The 24634-nt window shown below is 39.7% G+C and overlaps 1 protein-coding gene across 2 annotated transcripts in view; it reads right to left on the reverse strand.

Moving 5' to 3' along the window:
• Positions 1-4276: 4276 nt before the first annotated feature.
• Positions 4277-24634, reverse strand: part of LOC124711527 (histone deacetylase 3) — a 37951-nt gene continuing 17593 nt past the window's right edge. Inside the window, exons 2-3 of one of the 2 annotated variants that reach the window (XM_047241653.1) lie at positions 8770-9040; positions 4277-4368 (exon numbers count right to left, since the gene is read on the reverse strand). The gene's annotated coding sequence lies outside the window, so the exon portion shown is untranslated. Of the gene's footprint in view, positions 4369-7317; positions 9041-24634 lie in introns of those variants that run through there. The other variant, XM_047241652.1, reaches the window with a different exon arrangement.

A 24634-nucleotide genomic window follows, 5' to 3' on the forward strand; every position in this document is an offset into this window, starting at 1 on the left:
CACCTTCCCTACCCTCTGGCTCCTATCCTTGTAACCGCCCCCGGTGTAAAACCTGTCCCATGCACCCTCCCACCACCACCTACTCCAGTCCTGTAACCCCGAAGGTGTACACGATCAAAGGAGAGCCACGTGTGAAAGCACCCACGTGATCTACCAACTGACCTGCATACACTGTGACGCATTCTATGTGGGAATGACCAGCAACAAACTGTCCATTCGCATGAATGGACACAGGCAGACAGTGTTTGTTGGTAATGAGGATCACCCTGTGGCTAAACATGCCTTGGTGCACGGCCAGCACATCTTGGCACAGTGTTACACCATCCAGGTTATCTGGATACTTCACACTAACACCAACCTGTCAGAACTCTATAGATGGGAACTTGCCCTTCAGTATATCGTCTCTTCTCGTTATCCGCCAGGTCTAAACCTCCGCTAATTTCAAGTTGCCGCCGCTCATACCTCGCCTGTCTTTCAACAACATCTTTGCCTCTGTACTTCCGCCTCGACTGACATCTCTGCCCAAACTCTTTGCCTTTACAAATGTCTGCTTGTGTCTGTGTATGTGCGGATGGATATGGGTGTATACGTGTCCTTTTTCCCCCTTAGGTAAGTCTTTCCGCTCCCGGGATTGGAATGACTCCTTACCCTCTGTGTCCTCGGGGCTCAGATGGATAGCGCGTCTGCCATGTAAGCAGGAGATCCCGGGTTCATGTCCCAGTTGGGGCACACATCGTTACAAGATTATTTAGTAATCGCGAAAGCATTACAGAAATGACAGATAAACTCCAGCGGAAGACTCTGCAAGAGAGACGCTCAGTAGCTCGGTACGGGCTTTTGTTGAAGTTTCGAGAACATACCTTCACCAAAGAGTCAAGCAGTATATTGCTCCCTCCTACGTATATCTTGTGAAGAGACCATGAGGATAAAATCGGAGAGATTAGAGCCCACACAGAGGCATACCGACAATCTTTCTTTCCACGAACAATACAAGACTGGAATAGAAGGGGAAACCGATAGAGGTACTCAAGTTACCCTCCGCCACACACCGTCAGGTGGCTTGTGGAGTAGGGATGTAGATGTAGATGTAATCCTTCCTGGTGAGGATCCTGAACACTTGAGCAGTACTTAGGAATGGGACACACTAGTGTTCTATATCTAGTCTTCTTCGTAGATGAGCTACACTTCTCTGAAGTCATAATTTGCCTTACATACATGTCAGGATGGTATCAGGAGCTCAGGTGGGGATCCGGGGAGCTTTCACCTACACATAAACTGAGAAATGCCAGAATTTAGAGAAAAATGGGTTTTATTCCCAAGAACTACCACTAAGGTATACAATATTCACGAAAACTGGCTACGCCTGCCGAGTGAACTGTTTATGGGTCAGAAAGAGCATTTCACCCTCAATAGGAAGTACTGGTGGACACGTCCAGAGGGTAAAGCAGCTGGCAGGCGAGAGAACGATCCACTGTTGTGGCCGCTACTTTGCATGACGGCATCCGGTCCTCCCATTCATGGTTTTGTGGCAGAAAGTTGGCGTCTCTCACTCGGCAGTTTTGTGGCGGTGTCCCTAGCTCAGCATAATAGCCATTTCTGTGTACAATTCCGTTCTACCATCCTTATGTGCTGTTTCCATTTTATGTTGGTTTGCAACGTTAAAGTCGTGATTTAATCAATATCTTGTACACTACAGTGTGATTAGCAACAGCCATAGATTGCTGTTCGCTCTGCCAGGTCATTTTTGTATATACATAACGAGCAGTCCTATCCCACTTCCCTGGGGCACTCCCGATGCTGCCCTTCTCTCTGATTTATTCTTACCATTGATGAAAACCTGCTGTATTCCATTCCTTAAGAAGTCTTTGAGCCACTCACATACTCAGGAACCTTACCCATACACTCATATTTGAACAGTCTGCAGGGGGCCACTATGTCAAACCTTTTATGGAAATTGAGGAATATGGAATCTGCCTCTTGCCATTCACCTGTGGTTAACAGGATGAGATAAGCACAAGGTGAGTTTCGCATGAAGAATGCTTTCTAAATCTGTGTCAATTTGCTCACAGAAGACTTTCTGTCTCGAGGAAATTTATTATATTTGAATTTATAATATGTTCAGAAATCCTGCAGCAAACTGACGTTACAGATATCAGTCCGTAATTTCGTAGGTCCACTCTTTCACCCTTCTTTATACACAGGAGTCGCCTGCACTTTTCCCCAGTCACTTGACACTTTTCATATGCCGAGACATTCACAATAAATGCAAACTAAATAACAGGCCAGTCACATTGAGTACTCTCTGTAAAACGGAATTGGGATTCCATCCAGACTTGACGACTCGTTTGTTTTGAACTCTTTACTAAGTCCTCCATACAGGAAGCTTTGTAATGGTCAAATGATGGTATGTCTATACAGTCTTTCAGTATGAATGATTTTTTAAAAGCAAAATTTAGAATTTCAGCTTTCCTTTTCCTGTCTTTCGTTGCCACACCAGACTGGATGATCAGTGACTGGATAGAAGCCTTCAACCTGCTTGGTGACTTTACGTAGGACCAGAATTACTCAGAATCTCAACAAGACCTTTCATTGAGGTATAATGGTGGAAGCTGTATGCTTCCCACAACGATCTTTTTGTAGATGCAGAAATCTCTACTGACTTTTGCCTGTTGACATTTCTGCGTCCTCTTCTTCTTCATCGTGGGTGTTTTTTTTTTTTTTTTGTGAGTGCAATGGCTTCTGTTTACTCAGCATTTTCCAAATTTTGTAATTAAACTGTGATGGGTCTTCTCCAAACTTATTCCACTTACTTGAGGCATACTTCTCCAGGACATGTCTTACAATCAGTTTAAATGTTTCTCATAGTTCCTCTACATCCATCGTATTGGAACTACATTATGTCAATTCATTGTCTAAATAGGATGCTAATACTGCTTATCTGCTCTTTCCAGCATAAATATTTTCCTAGATTTCTTGATGGCTTTATTATCTTTAGCAACCAACCCTGAAATGATATTATGGTCACTCTGAATTGGCATTGTCAATGTTTGGCCTTTTAATATCTACAAGGTCTAAAATATTTCCATTGCATGTGGGTTGTTGGAACTAGCTGCTCAAGGCAATTTTCATGAAACTTCAGAAATACCCCACAAGACTGCCTGTCTGCACCACCTACAATGAATTCACGAACGTTTCAGTCTATATTCGCTTGGTTAAAGTTATAAATTTATGAGACAGAACGGCTGGTCTCTATTTGCCTTCAGGTGGCAAAATGTGTTGCACTGCCAACAGACTACAGTGGGGTGGTTTCTCCCCTCACCATGTGCTCCTTCATTCTAACCCTCCCAGAACTGCCCCAGTCTCCTTACTGATGAAGAAACTGCTCATTCTGGAAGCTATGCAGGTACTGCAGTGCAACACACTTCACCACTTTGCCTCTGCTGTGAGTACTGCCTGGCAGCTCTAGTTATTTCTGACATACGAATCATTATTACAAAGGATGGCACTCTCAGTGGTGTTCATTGCACTAGTGAATTAAATGCAGAAGAGCTGACAATTTTTTTCTCCACTGTTTGATTTGTTTAGAATGGCTTTATTTATTAAAAATATTCTCCAGGGTTTTGGACGACATCGGCAGTTAAAGGACACCATAGCCTATTTAGAAGTGCAAATAAAATATCTTGCAGTGTGTGCAAGTAAATTTTTGTCCTTCACTCGGTATTTTTAATGCTGCACCTATCATTGAAGAATATAAAAAAATGTATGTACAGGATAACATTTTGAATAGTTAAGTATGGATAATAAAACTGAGTTTTTGCATGCAATTTATAGAGTAGCCACCGAATATTGTTACATCTCATTTAAAAAATCAAAGACTGACAATTGGTGAGGCAGTGATATACCAGCAATGACAGAATGACTGGAACTCCTTACCACCTACATATAAATTAATATCATATAGTAATTTCAGAAACCTGTGATAAATTTAATAGGAACCAAGGCAGAGTGAAACTAAACTGTGTTTGACTATTTTAATGGATGGGCAAGTTTTTACTGTTGCAGTCACAGTATTCTTGTTGATCCTCTAAAAAGTAATTCCAAGAAAAATTTCCAAAACTGGAACAGCATCTAAAGACTCAAGTTTGAACTCACCTCCATATTTATTTAAAAGGTCCAACACGTAGTATTTAAAGGAAAGATGATAATATATAATTCATTATTACTTGTTAATGAAATCTACAGTTATATCTGCAACTTCTAGCCACACTCTGCAAGCCACCAGATGATGTACGGTGAGTACCGTTTGCCAGTCTGGTAGTCGCAGTCCTTACATATTCTCACTGGTATGTGATGCTCCTGTGATCGGTCCTGAAACGAACAATTTGTGTTGTATATCACTGAATAATAAAGCAGAAGACAACTGTGAAACAGCAAACCAAGATTGTAAGGGTGCAGAACAGAAATGATTGATTGTAGTCAAAGATGCAAAGGAAGAAACTGTGGGTTTACACATTTTGTCTGATTATGCCCTGTGAATAATTTTAATTTTAGGAAGCAATACTAGAGCTGAAAGATGTCAGTGTGGAGGGAGTGTATGTAGAAATGCATTTCCTATTAATTTGCCATAACTGCAGTTTACAGTACATGTTCCTAAACTTTCCTTAAATCTCTTAGAATATATGCAGGATGCCAAAATGATACTGATTTGAGTAGGAACTCGTACATTGAAATAGATGTTTCCAAGACAGGGTCAGATGATTGGAGTAGTGTGTTTCACTTGTCGCAGCTTGTTAGCATTGAACTTGTGGCGCCACGTGAAGTGGCCGCGCGGTTTGAGGCGCCGTGTCACAGGTTGCACGCCTCCTCCCTCGGGCATAGGTGTGTGTGTTTTTCTTAGCATAAGTAAGTTTAAGTAGTATCTAAGTCTAAGGACCGATGGCCTCAGCAGTTTGGTCCCTTAGGAATTCACACACATTTGAACATTTTTGAAACTTGTGGGTTTATTCTTCCACTAGATAGATTTTAGCATTGGGGACTGTCGCCATATTAATTATTGCTTTAAAACGCAATAATAAACAGAGCCACAGTAAATAACTATCACTCTTTCACCCAGCCAGTGGGAGAATTGTTGCTCCAGAATAGCAGTGCCAAACGCACCACAATTCGAGGGGATCACCGTATAACCTACTGCCAGACTTAGGCTTGTCAGAGACTGCATTACATTAGATTTTTCATTAACACTTAGCTCTGAAAAGATCTGTTCCTAGCAGATCCTGAATAGTTTGACCAGGCTTCAAAAAATGTGACTGAGAAAATGAAAAATTCGTACACAACACACAATAAGAAGACAACAATTAGATACATTTGTACGAGCCAGAAACTAAGAACAGTTGACTGCTCGTGTACTCCAAAATGAGTCAGTACCAATCGAGAGCCATTGACAGAGTGCTTCCACGAAAAGGATCACTCCTTTTTTTGGTTGCGCTGGACAGTTTTTCAGCCACAATTTTGGAAAAGCAACCAGAAACATTGCATTTTCATTGTGGCAATGCCATTGTCACACAACATGCCTAATATTTCATTATCTGGTGGAGAAAAGTGTCTAATTACGGTCTGTATTCACCTGAGTCAAGATGAAAAATTATTATGGTGGCATTTCCTGTGATCTTGCCAAGACTTTGTGTGTGTAATTATAAAGTTCCAGTAGGGATACCAAAATGGTGCGATATGATGATTAAGGTTTTCCCCTTGAATGGATGTTTTCTTATCTTAACAGAAAATGAGGGTGAAATTAGCAAATGACACAACAGGAATAAGATCGAATTCAGAGTGAAGTATGGTGTGCCATAAGGTTCAGTGCCAGACTGGCATGAGTTCTTGGTCTGCAGAAATGATTTACCTGTGGCACCGGATGATTCAATAGCTGTAATATTTGCTGTTGACAAGTGTTCTGATAAAGGCCCAATTGCATGCAGCACCATAATGGAACAGGCTTACAAGTAGTTCACAGTCAATAGCTTAAACCTTAATCTTTCAGAAACTTGTATTATGCAGATGCAAACAAACTGACATGGGTTACAGGTCACAGGGGCGTAGATCAGTAGGCATATAATTGGATGAGGCTTCATGTATGAAGTTCCTGAACTTTCAGATTGATGATAAATTGAGGTGTCACCAGAATGAAGTTAAGTCAATCAAAAAGATCAGTTCTGTCTGCTTTCCACTTAGAAATCTCTCTCATTGTTTTAACCTAGATGCAGGATCCCTACCATAATTCCACTCAGTAACATCCTATGGCATAATGTTCTGAGGCAGTACAGCCAACTTGAGTGAAGGATTTATTGTAAAGGAGTGTGCGTTACAAATCTTATTTAAGTTGATAACTGAACAAGGTGCAGCAACCTAGGGGTTCTTACTCTGTTTTGCCGCTATGTATACTCTTTAATTGTATTTGCTAACAAGATTGAACTTGAAATGGACTCTTTAATTCATAATCACAGTATAAAACAAACAAACACCATCTGAACAGGCCTCAGAGGCCCAACAGTACTAGCCGGTCGCCATGTCATCCTCAGCCCTTAGGTGTTACCGGGTGCGGATCAGGAAGGGCATATGGTCATCAGCACACCACTCTCTTGGCTGTTGTCAGTTTTTGTGACAGGTGCCGCTACTTGTCAGTCGAGTAGCTCTTCAGTTGGCCTCACAAGGGCTGACTGCACCACACTTGCCAGCAGCACTCAGCAGACCCGTACGGTGATGCATCCGAGGGCTCGCCAAGCCCGACAGCAGTTAACTTCGGTGAGGAACCAGTGTGACCACCTCGGCAAGGCTGTTGGCTCATAATCGCGGTACTAGAAGTAAAAATAATTTTGTGCCAACTGCACATCCAGCTCTGGGTTTCAGAATAGAGTTTTATAGTTTGGTGCGGAAGTCCACAATAGGCTGCCAGTAGACATCCGGTCAAACACCGAACGAACCCCAGGTATTCGAAACCAAACGAAAGGTATGTCTCATTAGCCACAATTTATCAGACTGTTCGAATTCAGGGTGCAGTGTGCAGATGAGTCTAATAGCTGTGTCAGATAGATCTTGACTCCAGTAAACAGACAATCAGATTATCAGAGGAGCACTTTTATTGACCCATAACATCACAATATGGTACAGTACAACTTTAGTTTTCAACTGAAAATACTATCTGAAATATTACTCCATATTCCAGTAACAAAACAAAAAGAAAATGTTCACATACTAAAAAATTTTAATTGGAATGTAATGTACAGTAGTGTCTGTATTGTAAAATACGTCTGTATTGTACAGTAAGATATTGTTACTGTGAGTAAAAATTTAACATCTGTACATACTTTATTACAGTACTGCATTGACACACAACTGATTTGCACTTAATTGTTAAAACCCAAGAAATCACACGGTAAAAAAATGTTCTGTTCTTAAGCAGAACGACAAAAGACTGGGATGTTCATTAGATTACCAGATGACAACCTAGATTTTTTGCGACATTCCAGCATTACCTAATGTCTGTTGTGGTAAACGTAGATATTTGTTCAATGTATTGAAGGGCTATATCAAATGCATTTTTAGCATCTACATGTGATACTCAAGCCATATGTTCATTGTATTTTGTTGTTTTCATCTTCTTTCTCATTCACATTGGTTGTTCGAGTTACAGCATCAGTGAGTTTGTCGTCAGTTAATTCTGCTTCCATTGTGCAGCCAGTGTGAGTTGTGCTGATCCACTCACTCGTGTCACTGGGCTCAATTTCCAATCGCTTACAATGAGTCATGGACGAAAAGTCCACTCCTGACTGTAGCAGCGGCCTGTGCATGTAAGCGAACGTCAGAAATGGTGTGGTCAGACTAAGTGGAGAGTCGGATCATCCGAGGCCGGATTCATGAGATTCTACTGTAAATGCTTTGTTTGAAGTGCGTGCTGGGTGAAAACGGCAGCTGACTAGTACAGGAAAAAAAGCAAGCAGTTATTTTTCTTCTAATATATAATGGGGCAATCAAATTAAGACAGATTACATAACAGGCAAGCATAGACATTGGTAACACAGGTACGTGTGTGTCTAGAAGTGTTCTCTATTGGAAATTGGGAAAGAACAGCACAAATATTCTGTTGTGTCATTTGTCTGTCAAATGTGCTCGATGTGAGGTCAGTGAGTCATGTGTTCAGGGAAAGGGGAACAGCGAGGTGTAGTGCAGTTTTTGATTATGGAAGGAGTGTCGGGAAGTGAAATTCGTGCCCGAATGTCTGCCGTATACGGCGAACTCAGTATGTCGCATGTGCACGTGTTAGCATTGAATAATCAATTTTGAGGTGGTCGGGCATCACTGAAAGACAGCAGTAAGCCAGGTCAGGTTCATCATGTCATTACAGCAGTGGGTGTTGCCATCACAAATGATCGACTGCAGACTATGGAAGACACTCAGCTCATGTTTGGCACCAGTCACGGTACTGCTCGTGCCATCGTGCCAGAGCATCTGAAGTTCTGGAAAATCTTTGCACTGTGAGTTCCCCACTACTTGATGGAGGAGCAGAAGTCTAACATAATGTCAACATCACTGCAGCATCTGAAATGGTATCACGATGAAGTCCATCATTTCACATCCCGTATTGCTGTGGAAGATGAAACGTGGGGTCACCGTTCTGAGCCAGAAAGCAACTTTCAGCAATGGAAGCACACAGATTTGCCCCCCACCGAAAAAGGCCAAAGCTGTGCACGCCATCTCTGAGAAAGTCATGATTACCTTTTTCTTTGACCGCAAGGCCCCATTGCTTACTGACTTTCTGCTTATTGACTTTGACACTGTGCCGCGATTAACATACATTGGTATGTGGACTCTTTGAAAAAATTGAAATGCACCATCAAGTCCAAACACCGAAGAATGCTGATTGACAGCGCCATTCTGTTGTAGAATAATGTCCATCCACATCTTGCAGAGGTTGTTTTGTCTGTAGTGCATAAATTTCACTGGGAATCCCTTATACATCCTCCTTACAGTCTCAATCTCCGCAGTCCTGAAAAAGAAATTTGTGGCTGTCAATTTGTTTTGGACGAAAAGCTGCACGCCAGGTACACTCACGGTTCTGAAAGCAATCGCTAACATTTTTCGATGAAAGCATTGACCTGCTTATCTCACAGTGGCATAAATGAATAAACATTTATGTTGGTTACTTTTTAAATAATAAACAGTTTACTTACTTTTTCCATCAGTCTTGTTTTCATTTGATTGCCCCTTAAACATATGCGAAGTAATCAAGAAAGAATGTTGACAATTTTTTGTGTTAGTAGGTTAGCAATGATCATAATTCTTCACTAGCATACCGTAAAGAAGCAACAGCTCCCAGTTGCTGATGCACAACTTGACTCATTCTGTGTTCCCCAAGGCTCCCTCAGGTAAAGACTGACAGAACACGATGTGTGGACAACCGAACGTAATCTGGCCTAAGTTTTCCCCACAGTACTGTTAGGGTTTCATGGTTAACGTTACAACGCTAGATCTATCGGTCCTCCTGGATGTTTCCCATGCAACTACTGAAAAGGCTGCAATCCCACTTCAGGGACCATATATTTGTCTGGCCTCTCCACAGATAACCCTCCAATATGGTTCCATCAGCTGCCTGCATCACTGATGCATGTAAGTCGCCTCACCACATTGTGAGGTCCACAGTTTGAAGATGTGTGTATCAGAAAGCCAAAATACAATTAAGCTGCTAGAAGACTGCAGCAACTTCAAAGACGGCAGGTGTTCACAGGTGAGAGTATTACAGAAGTCACAGTTGCAAAATACTCTCTCACATTATTTACAGGCGAATTGGAAAAACAGGTAGAAGCTGACCGCAGCATTGATGAGTCTCAGATGTGGAGAAGGGTAGGAAGGTATACACGTAACAGTATCGACCCTATGTCTTAAAATACAGACTGAAGAAAGGCAAACCCATGTTCACACCATCAACAGAACAGGCTCTGCTAATGGTATACTATGCCTTCCACATTGCTAGCAATGAGCTCTACACAATGCTGGTGCCTACTTTGAAGGACAGTAACAGGTGCAAACATGTAACACTTTTTGTATCTGTTGTGAATAAATAGTTCCCACAATTTAAATTCCAACCCTCGTATGAGGTCAGTGAAACTAGATAACACAGTGAGATAGCTAACATACTCAATGCAGTATAAATGCAATATAAATGCAGTAGAGGATTTAAAACTTGAAAGAAATAGTCTACAAAAGAAGGTTACTAAGTTATCAAAAAAATCAAGCACAACCATATTCTTGAAACCAGTCACAGAGTATGAACTGAGGAAAAATATACAAACACTAAAGTCCAAGAAATCAGCTGGTGATGACAAAATATCAGATCATATAATAAAGCAAGTAAGTCAGCAAATAATCTCACCATTGCTGGACATAGCAAACAGCTCTTTCCGAGACAGAATTTTTCCAGAGAAACAGAAGATTAGCAAGGTGCTACCAGTGTTCAAGAAAGGCGATAAGAATGACCCCCAACTACAGGCCACTTTCACTGATAGCAGGTTTCTCAAAAATTCTGGATATACTTATGTGTGATAGATTATCTGGACAAACACAATGTTCTTACACCAACACAGCATGGTTTCAGAAAGAGGAAATCTACAGAATCAGCGATTGCCAGTCTGACAGAATATTATTAACATTATTATTATTTACATTTTATGGCCTTCATTGGATCACTCTAGCCAACTTTATACAAAGAATTTTTCAGTTTCCTGTCAGCCCAGTACTACTTCATTCTCTCAGATCTCAGCCTTCTTTCTCCATAGGAAATCACCCTTCCTACTGTCTGTTTGGTGATTCTCGTTTGTAATCTGGTTTGTTTGCCTGTGAGTTTCCTGATTTTGTCAGTTTTGTTTCTTAGGTCTTCCAATGTAATCTTTAGCTCATCCATATCTTCCTTGATTTCTGTAATCCACTTAATGCTACACTTACTATTCCACAGTTTTTCTATTATTCTCCTGATGATCCTGTTCTCTGGTGTTCTGATTAGATGTCCGAAAAATGAAATGTGTTACTTCCTGATTGTACTCATTACCGGTTCTATTTCCTTGTAGACTGTTTCATTTGTAGCTACTCTCCAGTGTCCATCTTTCTGGTACAATTTGTTGATGCACGTTCTGATGAGTCTTCTCTCTATTTCGAGTATTTTGTCTATTTGTGCAGTGTTAGTTGTTTTGAAGATGGTTTCACTTGCGTACGCTATTTCTGGTTGAGTGACTGTTTTGTAGTGTTTTAATTTTGTTGCTATTGACAGGCTCTTTTTGTTGTAGGTGTTCTTAGTGATACATTATGCTCTAATCAATTTGTTTATTCTGTTATGCCATGTTGGCTTTTCATTGAGGTTATATGTTATGATTTCTCCCAGATATTTAAATTTATCTACAATTTTGTTTATGAGTGGTGGGTCAGTTAACATGATGACTGTTTTTTCAAAGGATATTCCAAGACCAATTTTCTGTGGTGTTTCCTGTAGTGAGATAATTTGTTGTTTGGTTTCCTGAATACTGACGGACAAGAGAGCGAGGTCATCAGCAAACCCTAGACAATTGAAACCTATGTTGTCTTTGGGTCTTCCAGTTTGGATGTTCTTTGGGTTAATTTTGTACAATTCCCTCATTCTGTATTCTAAAGAACAGTTGAACAGCAGGAGTGCCAAGCAATCTCCTTGTCTTAAACCTGTTTTTATGATGATTGACTCAGAGAGTTCCCCCCTGAACTTGACTTTTGGTACAGTGTTGGTTAAGGTGAGTTCTGTCAATTTGATTAATTTTGTATGGAGCCCAAAATTTCTTAAGATATTCAACATTGAAGGTCTATGGATACAGTCATATGCTTTTTTAAAGTCCACGAAGGTTATTACAGAATATACTATACAGTCTTTAGATGAAAAACAAGTTGTATCTGCAATGTTACTGGATCTCTCCAAAGCATTTGACACTATTGACCCTGATATACTGATAAGGAAATTGGAAAACTATCTGAGGGCAAGCAGGTGAGTGGAGAGAATTATACTTATGCAACAGGAAACAACATGTATCAACAGGGAATGCTTGTCAGTCAGAAACCAAAGCCATCAAATGTGGAATGTCACAGGGATCTGTAATGGGGCCATTGCTATTTAATCTGTTTGTTAATGACATCGGTCTTGAAAAGAAGGATGGTACAGCTTGAGTGATGAGCATACACATCTGCAAACACCACAGCTCAACAGCTCCTTGAAAATGGACCTGTTATAAACCTAAAAATGACTATGTGTGCAGTGTACAGAACTGAAGAGAAGGCTGTGCACATGAGTTTAGAAGCTGGAAGAAACAAGACTGGAAGAAGTAGAATCCACTAGATTCTTAGGTGTTACTGTGGATAATGAGTTGAAATGAAAGGAGCATATTAATTCTGTCTGTAAGAAACTCAGCTCCATCATATTGTAATGAAGCAGCTATCACAGTATGCAGACAAATAGCTTCTGTGCACAGTATATACCACGGACTCTTCGAATCTACCTTCAGTATGGAGTGACAGTGTGGAGAAACACAAACATTCAAGAAATAAAAAGGGTGTTCACATTACAAAAGAAGCAATCAGGATCATGTTAAGAAGAAAGACTTCTGAAATATGCAGAAACTGCTTCAAAAGACTGGACATCTTAACTTTTACATCCTTGAATATAATAGAGGGAAACATTCCACGTGGGAAAAATATATCAAAAAACAAAGATGATGTGACTTACCAAACGAAAGTGCTGGCAGGTCGATAGACACACAAACAAACACAAACATACACACAAAATTCAAGCTATCGCAACCAACGGTTGCTTAGTCAGGAAAGAGGGAAGGAGAGGGAAAGACGAAAGGATGTGGGTTTTAAGGGAGAGGGTAAGGAGTCATTCCAATCCCAGGAGCGGAAAGACTTACCTTAGGGGAAAAAAAGGACTGGTATACACTCGCACACACACACATATCCATCCGCACATACACAGACACAAGCAGACATTATTTCAAATTTATTTTCATAATTTTTTCAAAATGTCTGCTTGTGTCTGTGTATGTGCGGATGGATATGTGTATGTGTGCGAGTGTATACCTGTCCTTTTTCCCCCCTAAGGTAAGTCTTTCTGCTCCCGGGATTGGAATGACTCCTTACCCTCTCCCTTAAAACCCACATCCTTTCGTCTTTCCCTCTCCTTCCCTCTTTTCTGACAAAGCAACCATTGGTTGCGATAGCTTGAATTTTGTGTGTATGTTTGTGTTTTTTTGTGTGTCTATCGACCTGCCAGCACTTTCGTTTGGTAAGTCACATCATCTTTGTTTTTAGATATACTTTTACATCCTTGTACGCATACAGTGTAAAACTATAATATATGTCACAAAAGATAGTGCAGAGTGGACTACAAGTGCTAGTGTACACATTCACAACACACAAAGGAAGAATGACATACGAAGCACACACCACCAACAGAAAATGCTTCAAAAAGATCCCCTGTATTCAGGTATCGAATTACTATGAAGTACGCGTAAAAAACTGCACATCAATGTATGAAGAACCTCAAAGAATATCTGGTGGAAAAGGAATTTTACAGTCCTGAAGAGTATTTAACATATTAAATTTGTAAGTATTGTTACTTATAATCATTGATGTTAGAATGTAAGAAAAATGGTTAGGAAGTATGTGATAATGAGTGTTTTCTATATTTGACGTGTTATTTTACATGTACATTCACTGTACGCCATGTAATCCTACAAGATCCAATAAAATTCAATTCAAGCAGCCATCTCAGTTCTAGGCAGAGATCTGAATTTCATTACTACTTCTAAGAGAATTGCCATTCAAGAAGCTATCAGTGCTATTGAAGCATCCTCATTTTCTCTTCCAAAGGATCAGACCAAATAAGTGAGGACAGACACACTTGCAGATAGACTGCGCGCTAAACAGAAGGGGCTGCTCACTAAATTCCAAAATCCGATCTTCACCGAGGATGTAGAGCATATATTATTACCACCAACTTTTCAAATCGCACAATGATCACTATTCAAAGATAAGGAAAATAAGAGCTCATACTGAGGCGTTCAGACAGTCGTTTCGCGATCTGCCAGTGGAACAGAGGGGTTGGCGGAATATGACTTCGGCGTGAATTGTGCCCTCTGCCACACACCACTTGGTGGCTAGCAGAGTATAGATGTAGATGTAGATGTGTTGAGAATTCTACGGAAATTGAAACCACACAAAAGCAACACATTGGCACAGGAAAGGGAAGTTCTCAATGACCTCATGAGAAACGAAAGCACTGTAGTGACAAAAGCAGATGAGGGGAACGCTACAGTTGTTATAGACACTTTGGAATACCAAAAGAAATTGAACAACTATTAGCTGACCTTGTGTATTGCAAGTTAAAAAGCAACCTGATGAACAGAATTGTTCGTAAGGTGAAAAATCTGTTATAAAATAGCTCTATTATCACCCAGAATGTATGACCTAACCGAGATACACAATGATTTGTGTCCTTTGAGACCAATAGTGAGTAGATTAACTTGCCAACTTACTTTTTAGCAAGTTATTGATCTGGAAAAACTGAGACATCTAGCTGGAAAAACAAATACTTTTGTCAAAGGTTCAAAACATATTTTAGAAATTACATTCAAGGTGAAGACTTCTGCAAGTGACATCCTTGTAAGCTTCATTGTGAAATCTTTGTTTACTAACAACGCAGTATCAGGTATAAAGAATGGCAACTTAACCAAATTATGTCTTTGCTGGAGTTGTTTCAAATGTAGAGGTGAATTTTATGAACAGTATGACAGTATTGTTATGGGCTCACCCTTGTCTCCAGTAGCAGCTGACATTTTGATGGTACATTTTGAGCAACAGGTATTAAGTGATGCTGCTTCAAAGCCTTCCTGTTGGCTCCGCTATGGGGATGACACATTTGTTATATGTAGGAAAAGACAGATTGCCACTTACCATTAAGGCGACATGTCAATTTGCAGACAGGCACAATTAAAAGAAACTTACATATAGCTTTTGGGCACAGCCTTCATCAGTAAAAGAGACACACACACACACACACACACACACACACACACACACACCATTCACATACACATGCAAACACACCTCACGCAGACACGACTGCCAACTCCAGAATCTTGGGCCGGAATGAAACATCACGTGGGATGCAAGTAGCAATCTGGAGGGGGCAGGGAAGTGGAAGGGATGGTGTACAGGTGGGGAGAGAGAAGAATGCTGTCTGGTGGAGTGTGCAGGGACTAGAATGTCAACAGGTACAGTGTCAAGAGGTTCTGGGCCAGGGGGGTGAAGAAAAAAGCTCCTCTCCTTTTTGCCCCCCTTTTTTGTCGATATTCCTACCTGGAGTTTCCATTGTTTGACATTTTGGAGTTTCCATTGTTTGACATTTGTTATATGTCCACACAGCAAAGAAGAGTTTCATATGCTACACAATTTCTTGAATGAGGTTAACCCAAAAACAACTTCACCTTGGAGGCAGAGAGTGAGGTCAGTCTCCCAATTTTAGATGTGTTGGTATACAGAAGATCCGACAACACTAAGATACGGAGTGTATACGAAGCCTGTAAACACGAATAGGTATTTAGGTGCCAGTTCACACCACCACCCAGCCCAGCAGCAAAAGCAAGCAGTGTTCAACACACTGTATTAACGTTCCTCCTGTGTTGACGACGACAACCGCCAGGAATCGGAGTTGTGTTGCTTACGATAATGAAGGCCAATGACTATGATAGTTTTTCCACAGACAGGGCTTTTGAATGGAATATTAATTATGCTAATAGGAATGATGAGGAACTACCTTCTCGCTCTATTATGATACCATTTGTTTCGTGGTTCACTGACAGCCTAAGCAGAATTCTACAAAAAAGATGGGATACAGGCCTTTTTCTTGAGTCAAAGCGTAAAGACTTTTTCTGAGTGAAAACAGATGCAATGAAATAACCTGTAGCTGCAGCAAAGTGTATATACACAAAACAGGCAAGACTGTTAAATAAAGTATTAAGGAATATGAAGGAAATAAGGTGCTACAAGCAGTAGACCAGCTTTGCTGTTTGACCAGCAATATAACTGTCAGTGGCTAAAGTAAAATCAAACAATGGACACTCCAGTCTGGAATTTCAGAAATGTAAGGAAATGATAGACTGATACTTACCGTAAAGCTGACACATTAAGTTGCAGACGGAATTAAAAGACACACGTTGAACATAAATTGTAGTGATAGGAACTCTTGTCTGAGAGAATTTCTCTCGAGTGTAGCCTTGTATATCAGTGGAACTGTATGATATACTGTACAGACAAGAAGGGAATAGAAGCTTTTGAAATGTTATACTGTGGAAGAGAGCTGAAGATTGAGTGGATGTATCAGATAACTAGTGAGGAGGTGCTGAATCAAATCAGGAAGAAAATAAATTTGCAACAGAACTAGAGTAAAATGGGAAATAGGTCGAGAGGACACATTCTGAGGTATCAGGGAATCATTGGTTTAGTAATGGGAGGAAGTGTTGGGGATAAACATTGCAGAGGGGCAACAAGGCTCGACAGCTGTAAATGGGTTCAAGTGGTTAGTTGTGCAGAGATGGAGAGAGTTACTTGGGATAGACTGGCAGGGAGAGCTGCACTGAACCAGTCTTTGGACTGAGGACCACAAAACTATTAATGTGTTAGTATACTGAAGATGTCAGTGGTACATCTTCATTAGACTTCATCAGGATAATGAGGAATTCACCATTAATAGATGATTCAAGCAAGGAGTTCAATATCAGCATAAATAACACCAGCTGTTCTACAGAAAGTTTTAAAAACAATGAAGAAGAAATATGTGCAAGTGGAACATATCTCAACCACATCCAATTTCATGATGATATTGTATTGTTCCCCCCCCCCCCCCCCCCCCCCCCCCCTCATGAACCATGGACCTTGCCGTTGGTGGGGAGGCTTGCGTGCCTCAACGATACAGATAGCCGTACCGTATGTGCAACCACAACGGAGGGGTATCTGTTGAGAGGCCAGACAAACGTGTGGTTCCTGAAGAGGGGTGGCAGCCTTTTCAGTAGTTGCAGGGGCAACAGTCTGGATGATTGACTGACCTGGCCTTGTAACACTAACCAAAATGGCCTTGCTGTTCTGGTACTGCGAACAGCTGAAAGCAAAGGGAAACTACAGCCGTAATGTTTCCCGAGGGCATGCAGCTTTACTGTATGATTAAATGATGATGGCGTCCTCTTGGGTAAAATATTCTGGAGGTAAAATAGTCCCCCATTCGGATCTCCGGGCGGGGACTACTCAGGACATTGTTATCAGGAGAAAGAAAACTGGCGTTCTATGGATTGGAGTGTGAAATGTCAGCTAGTACAAACAGGATAGTGAACGCATTATTGTGGCCAAGATAGATACAAAGCCCACGCCTACCACAGTAGTACAAGTTTATATGCCAACTAGCTATGCAGATGATGAAGAAATTGATGAAATGTATGATGAGATAAAAGAAATTATTCAGGTAGTGAAGGGAGACGAAAATTTAACAGTCATGGGTGACTGGAATTCGACAGTAGGAAAAGGAAGAGAAGGAAATGTAGTAGGTGAATATGGATTGGGGCTAAGACATGAAAGAGGAAGCCACCTGGTAGAATTTTGCACAGAGCATAACTTAATCATAGCTAACTCTTGGTTCAAGAATCATGAAAGAAGGTTTTATACATGGAAGAGCCCTGGAGATACTAGAAGGTATCAGATAGATTATATAATGGTAAGACAGAGATTTAGGAACCAGGTTTTAAATTGTAAGACATTTCCAGGGGCAGATGTGGACTCTGACCACAATCTGTTGGTTATGAACTGTAGATTAAAACTGAAGAAACTGCAAAAAAGTGGGAATTTAAGGAGATGGGACCCGGATAAACTGAAAGAACCAGAGGTTGTACAGTGTTTCAGGGAGATCGTAAGGGAACAATTCACAGGAATGGGGGAAAGAAATACAGTAGAAGAAGAATAGGTAGCTTTGGGGGATGAAATAGTGAAGGCAGCAGAGGATCAAATAGGTAAAAAGACGAGGGCTAGTAGAAATCCTTGGGTAACAGAAGAAATATTGAATTTAATTGATGAAAGGAGAAAATTTAAAAATGCAGTAAATGAAGCAGGCAAAAAGGAATACAAATGTCTCAAAAATGAAATCGACAGGAAGTGCAAAATGGCTAAGCAGGGATGGCTAGAGGACAAATGTAAGGATGTAGAGGCTTATCTCACTAGGGGTAAGATAGATACTGCCTACAGGAAAATTAAAGAGACCTTTGGAGAAAAGAGAACCTTTTGTATGAATATCAAGAGCTCAGATGGAAACCCAGTTTTAAGCAAAGAAGGGAAAGCAGAAAGGTGGAAGGAGTACATAGATGGTCTATACAAGGGCAATGTACTTGAGGACAATATTATGGAAATGGAAGAGGACGCAGATGAAGACGAAATGGGAGATATGATACTCCATGAAGAGTTTGACAGAGCACTGAAAGACCTGAGTCGAAACAAGGCCCCAGGAGTAGACAACATTCCATTAGAACTACTGACAGCCTTGGGAGAGGCAGACCTGACAAAACTCTACCGTCTGGTGAGCAGGATGTATGAGACAGGCGAAATACCCTCAGACTTCAAGAAGAATGTAATAATTCCAATCCCAAAGAAAGCAGGTGTTGACAGATGTGAAAATTACCGAACTATCAGTTTAATAAGTTACAGCTGCAAAATACTAACACGAATTCTTTACAGACAAATGGAAAAAGTGGTAGAAGCCGACCTCGGGGAAGATCAGTTTGGATTCCGTAGAAATGTTGGAACACGTGAGGCAATACTGACCCTATGACTTATCTTAGAGGAAAGATTAAGGAAAGGCAAACCTACGTTTCTAGCATTTGTAGATTTAGAGAAAGCTTTTGACAATGTTGATTGGAATACTCTCTTTCAAATTCTGAAGGTGACAGGGGTAAAATACAGGGAGGGAAAGGCTATTTACAATTTGTACAGAAAGCAGATAGCAGTTATAGGAGTCAAGGGATATGAAAGGGAAGCAGTGGTTGGGAAGGGAGTGAGACAGGGTTGTAGCCTATCCCTGATGTTATTGAATCTGTATATTGAGCAAGCAATAAAGGAAACAAAAGAAAAGTTTGGAGTAGGTATTAAAATCCATGGAGAAGAAATAAAAACTTTGAGGTTCGCTGATGACATTGTAATTCTGTCAGAGATAGCAAGGGACTTGGAAGAGCAGTTGAACAGAATGGACAGTGTCTTGAAAGGAGGGTATAAGATGAACATCAACAAAAGCAAAACGAGGATAATGGAATGTAGTCGAATTAAGTCGGGTGATGCTGAGCAAATTAGATTAGGAAATGAGACACTTAAAGTAGAAAGGAGTTTTGCTATTTGGGGAGCAAAATAACTGATGATGGTCGAAGTAGAGAGGATATATAATGTAGACTGGTAATGGCAAGGAAAGCATTTCTGAAGAAGAAAATTTTGTTAACATCCCGTAGAAATGTCAGGAAGTCGTTTCTTAAGTATTTGTATGGAGTATAACCATGTATGGAAGTGAAACGTGGATGATAAATAGTCTAGACAAGAAGAGAATAGAAGCTTTCGAAATGTGGTGCCACAGAAGAATGCTGAAGATTAGATGGGTAGATCACATAACTAATGAGGAGGTATTGAATAGAATTGGGGAGAAGAGGAGCTTGTGGCACAACTTGACTAGAAGAAGGGATCGGTTGGTAGGACATGTTCTGAGACATCGAGGGATCACCAATTTAGTGGTTCAAATGTTCAAATATCTCTGAGCACTATGGGACTTAACAACCAATTTAGTATTGGAGGGCAGTGTGGAGGGTAAAAATCAAGAGGGAGACCAAGAGATGAATACACTAAGCAGATTGAGGAGGATGTAGGCTGCAGTAGGTACTGGGAGATGAAGAAGCTTGCACAGGATAGAGTAGCATGGAGAGCTGCATCAAACCAGTCTCAGGACTGAAGACCACAACAACAACAACAACAACAATATTGTATGGTTTGACTCCAGTATGAGTAATGTGAATAACATGTGGAGAAACATAACTTAGCAAGTCTAATATGCTTAAAAATGTATTACATGAAGACTAAAATAATGCACAGCTAACTCACTGGAAATACCAATGTTGTCCTTTGGACTAGTTTTAGACAATGACAAGGTTGACTGGATGGAGGTTGGGGAGGAGGGGGGGGGGGGGTGAAACAGAAGAGTAAAAATGCCCTGGTGTGCTTTTGGTAAATTAAACAGGATTTCAAGGCAGCTTTTGATTCATCTAAAATGGGAAGTTTACAGCCAGTTCCAACAGTTTTATGGTAATGAGACAGGGACTTTTGATGTGAAAACCATTCAAAATCTGAATGTTGCTCATCAGGCAATGGGGAAATACCTGTTGAGAATTTGTACGAGAGAAGAAAAATAAATAAATGGGGCACCAAACAAACTGTGGGAGAAGACATAACTATGACTCTATTGAAAATCAAATGGAGTCAGCTGAGACATGTAAACAGACTGGGCGCTACGACTCCAGATGATTACGACCCAATATAAGGAATGTGGACAGAGATGACAGGAAATAAAGTATTTTAACTTCACATTTATTGTAAGAAAAGTTCTGGCTGAATGTAAATACTACTGATTTAGGAATAAAGGACATGACTCACCGAACAGTAGAAGCGTCAAATGTGAACTCGAGTTCTTTATAAAGAATTCATCTGAAAGCTAGCAAAGTTTTCATTCCTTTTTTTGTGCCTATCAATGACTCAGTGCTCCTACTGACTATACATTTCACACAAGAATTCAATTCAAACTTTGAATAATTTGTATCCTTGGACATAGGGCCCAATAATACAAAATATCTCATTTTACTTGAGTTGTCATATTAAATGTTATACGAATTTAAACATGCTAACAAGTCAACACTGAGCATTTCAAAAATAATTAAATCACATTTGGGGGAGATACCAATGAGAAAAAATACTGTAAGCGACCACACTTTCCATTCAATGAATTATTTATCTTACTGGAATGACAGAGAAAATAAAATTTGTCTTGTGATTCAGCACAGCATACAGCAACCATTTGCACTCTGTGCTATTGTTTTTATCTTCATACTGACCAACTAGGACAATTTAACTACTTCAGTTTGTCTTCTTTCTTTTCTGTTGTTTCCTGCTTTTCCAGTACTCCTTCATTTTCCTCTCATGTTGTCTTTTCCTTCTTCTGTCCACATTGTTCTCATTCAATCTCTCTTCTGCCTTGAAAGCCTTCTAAATTAAATATTTTATTCATAAAAAGATTTCTTTTTGTTATTTCCAATTCTTAGAGATTGTTTCTTTCAGGTACTTATCCTGTTTCTATAATCTACACTATTTTCAGTTTATTTTTCCAGGAATCTACCAATATCCTTTCTTTCAGGAGTGCTAGTTCTGCAAGGTTCGCAGGAGAGCTTCTGTAAAGTTTGGAAAGTAGGAGACGAGGTAGTGGCAGAAGTAAAGTTGTGAGGACAGGGTGTGAGTTGTGCTTGGGTAGCTCAGTTGGTAGAGCACTTGCCCGCGAAAGGCAAAGGTCTCAAGTTCAAGTCTCGGTCCGGCACACAGTTTTAATCTGCCAGGAAGTTTCATATCAGCGCACACTCCGCTGCAGAGTGAAAATCTCATTCTGGAATTTTCATCATGGTCGGTACACCTGATAGAATTACACTTCTACTTGCTTACAAGCATGTCCCAGTTCTTTCTTTTACCATCTGTGCACAACCGCATTCTACAAAAAACTCTCTCTAACTAAAGTAAAACAAAGAATATCACAACTTGTTGATGCAAAACACCAACAATGCATATTTATTACATGCTTAATATTTACCAAGGGAATAATGTTCATGTAATAAACAAATTTTATAGATATAAAACAGTTATATATTCTCATTCATAATATTGTGATGAAGTTTTGGTGTCTAAATAAAGTTAAATGTTTAAATATCTGCCAGTTACTGATGTGAGAAACATCTGGAATAGTATAGGATAATTAATGTTCTCAAAAGTCAGAAAATGAAAGAATTAGGTTTCCAAAACATTACAGAAGTAACATATAAAGGAAGAAATAAATTTCAGATACACATCTCCAAATAAAAAATATATCCCTAAAGCTCTCTTCATGAACATTAGATATGCCGTTTCCGAAGAAACATAGTTAAAAAATCAATGGTATTGGAGGGTTCATTAATGAGAGGATGCATTGTCATCTACTGTTCAACAGAAGACCCTAAGGTACAGATTTGTTATATAATTCATCTTTCAATTGTCTCTAGTCTGTCCAGTTTATGTTTCTTATTTAAGAATTCAAATGTTAGCCAGGTACATGTTCGAGAGATCATTTGAACAATTCTTTTATTGAAATTATGTGGAACAAGTCACTTCATTGGTTATGTATACATGATAAGTGTTAATATTAATGAACATATTCCTTGTTAGACCTATTCATGCAACTGCACTTACAAGCGATGGTCCCCCAGACCACCATTTTTTAAACATAAATTTGTCCATGGATTGGAAGGTTAGATTTAAAACTTGTTTTCCTACCTGGCAATCAAATATTTTTGCTCATATATATCGTTCTCCTTTCTGAGCCTCTGACAGCTTTAGTAATTGGTGATTAAGGTCATTTTTCCTCTAGTGTTGTGGGTACGGACATCACCATTCTTCTCAAATTGTGATGGATTATCTATGAGACATGTCATTAACGAATATATGTACTGAGACAATGCAGTTAAAATGCCTAACTTCTTGAAGAAGTATCTACATGATGACCAAAGATGAACACTACATATTATTCTTACTGCTCACTTTTGTGTAAGCAATATGATCTTTCTAAGTGTGAGTTACTGAGAACATTATTCTGTAAGGCAGTCTGGTCACCCCACTGTGGTATAGTGTTTTAGTTTCTTTTACTAGATACACATTTCTTGTTGTAGATATTTTTAGTTAAATCATATGCTCTTTTCATTTTATTAACTCTTACATCTATTACAAAATTTTCTAGTCCATTCTGCTGTGTGTTTTCTCCAAGTTGTTTAAATTTACTAACACACTCTGTTTTACCTGTTTGTGTTTATGTGCATTCAGCTGAAATTTTGAGACTGATTCTATTGGCTATTGTTTTCACAAGATTTATTTGAGGAGCTGCTTCTGTCAGGTTTTCTAAAAGTATTGGAAACTTATCTGCAAAAGCCAAGTAGTTTATCTTAATTCCCTTTTCAGAATTATTGGTTCAATTCTGTGACCTTTGAGTTCCTAATTTCATATCCTCACCACTTTTTCTTAAATGCTGCTAAACGGCAAAAATGATAAAGTCACCCTCTTCTCTATCACCAGTTTTTAACATGGCTCACATACTTCTCCCATAAATTTAATTTGACATATTGTATTTGTTAGAGTTTCACTAATTCTTTGCTTTAACACCAAATCCTCTTGTTATTTTATCTACTGCTTCTCTATGTACAGAACAAATGCACTCTTTAAATTAATAAATTATACTATTTTAGGCTTGCTGGTTAACATTCTATGGCGAATTACTGATTTTAAGTTAAAAATCTATCCTGTGCTGGATCTTTCCTATCGAGAATCACCCTGACATTCTCTCAGTTGTTTGTTTAAGTTTCTTCAACTCTGTACACCACTGGCAGAAGTACCACCACCCTGCTCAGAGAAACCCTCAGTTCACTTGTACGTTAAGTTCCCCAATCACACTGTAATCATCAGTGGATACTTTAATCATCCAACAATTAATTGGGAAAATCACAGTTTTGTTAGTGGTGGGCAGAAACTGGTATCAGTGACCATGATGCGGTTGTGACAACAATGATTACCAAAGTACAAAAGACAACTAAAAGAAGCAGAATGATATATAGGTTCAGTAACCTAGATAAAAAATGAGTGATGTTATATCTCTGTGCTTAACTTGAAACTTTCAGCATACATGACAAGCGTAAGAGGAACTCTGGCTCATGTTTAAAAGAATAGTTGACCACACATTGGATGGATATGTACCCAGCAGAACACAACATAATGGGAGGGAACCTCCATGGTGTACAGTCACTGTACATAAACTTCTAAAGAAACAGAGATTACTGCATAATAGGATTAAAACAAAGCATAGGGCTATAGATAGAGAGATGTGGAATGAAATGTGTTTGGCTGTCAAGTGAGCAATGTGTGATGCTTTCAATGACTACTGTAGCAGAGTAAAGACATTTCACAATATCCAAAGAAATTCTGGCTGTATGTAAAGGCCGTTAGTGGCACCAAAGGTAGCGTCCAGCCCATTGCGAATGAGACAGGAACTGAAATTGAGGGAAGCAGTTCTTTTACAAAAGAAAACCCAGGAGAATTGCCCCAATTTAATCCTTGTACCACTGAAACGATGAATGAAATGAGTATTAGTGTCAATGGTGTTGAGAAAGAACTGCAATTGTCAAAACTGAACAAAGCTCCAGGCACCAGTGGAAACCCTGTCAGA

Source organism: Schistocerca piceifrons, chromosome 8, assembly GCF_021461385.2.
Source record: "Schistocerca piceifrons isolate TAMUIC-IGC-003096 chromosome 8, iqSchPice1.1, whole genome shotgun sequence".
Lineage (NCBI taxonomy): Eukaryota > Metazoa > Arthropoda > Insecta > Orthoptera > Acrididae > Schistocerca > Schistocerca piceifrons.